Consider the following 1,490-nt stretch of genomic DNA (forward strand, 5'->3'; position numbering starts at 1 on the left):
CATGCTCCACTTATGAATTTAATACATCAATTGCTTTCTTAATATAGATGGGACACCTCTGACCCCTCCTGAGTGAAAAATCCATGTTCCCAAGCACCCAGGCCTTCCATCCTATCACAAGGCATGGTTATCGCTTGTTCGCTTCCATCTCTCCTAATACCACCAGCAGCTAAATTTATTCTGTTATTCATCTTTGTATTGTTACCATCTAGGCTAGTGCCTGCACATAGCAGACCTATTTAAAAAACAAACCAACCCAAACAAACATGAAGCCCCCACGTAGCTGAAGGAGGGCTGCTGGTTCCAAGACATAGAGATAATTTATTCAAGGACAGTCCCTATCCTCCAGGAGTTCACAATTCAGCACTAGACATCCTGTGGGACCCAGCCTGACAAGTGCAACGAGTGAGATGCCAGAATTGAGTCCTGCGGTCGAACAGAGGGACTACAGGGCAATGCACTGGGCGTGGGAGGTGGAGATGGCTCTGGGAAAGGATCCATTCATTTATTCCACAAACACTTATAAATCACCATAGCACACATAGCACATAGTAAGCGCTCAATATCTGTTATTAAATGCCAGCCACTGTGCTAGGTGCCAGGATGCAACAGCAGACAATAAAATTGCAGGGGCACTTGCCCTCGTGGGGCTTACCGTGTAGCGAAGGATGACAGGCATTGGACGGAATTATGTAAAATTGTGCTAGATGCAGAGCAGGAAAATAACAGGCGGCTGAAATTCTAGTAAGGATGTGAGCTCCTTCGGCTGAGGGGAGCCGTGGGCGGGTTCTGAGCAGGAGTGGCCGTGAGGGAGACGGACCGTAGGGGGCGGGAAGACTGCAGGCAAGAGCTGGTAATTTTAAGATGCAAATAACATTTTTTTCTGCCTGACTGGAAGAGGAGCGTTTGGTCGCTCGGGATTCTCCCGGCGTAGGGGGCTGCATTTTTAGTGTAAAATCGGTTGCCCAGCAATGCAGGGCATGTTGTGGTGAACTGCAGCCCCAGTTCCCAGGTTTTTCATGCTTGGCACATCGAGACTCCTCGGCCCCCAGGACCAGCAGACTCCCCATGCGCGGCTCGGATTCGGGCCGGAGCAGGCGGGCAAGGGTGCTGGAGCGGGTGCACAGCAACGCTCACCCCTAGGTTTCGGGATCTGCAACGCCGGGAGGGCAATAGGAGGAGGAGTTTGCGCTGCGGACCTAGGCGTTGGCGAGGGCCACGCCCCCAGCCGCAGACCCTGCCTCCAGGCCCCTTTGATTGGATCAAGACCGCGGAAGGGCCGGGCGTCCCCGGGCGGCCCGAGGGTCGGGCAGGGGAGGGTGCGCTGATTGGCCCGGCGGGGATTAAGTCATCGCTAGCAGGTTCGAGCGGCCCAGACGCCGGCGGGGCGGCCGAGGCTGCTGTGAGAGGGCGCTCGAGGCTGCCGAGAGCTAGCTAGCGAAGGAGGCGGGGAGGCGGCGTCTGCACTCGCTGGCTCGCTCGCTCGCTTG

Source organism: Colobus angolensis, unplaced genomic scaffold, assembly GCF_000951035.1.
Source record: "Colobus angolensis palliatus isolate OR3802 unplaced genomic scaffold, Cang.pa_1.0 Scaffold183, whole genome shotgun sequence".
NCBI classification, from domain to species: Eukaryota; Metazoa; Chordata; class Mammalia; order Primates; family Cercopithecidae; genus Colobus; species Colobus angolensis.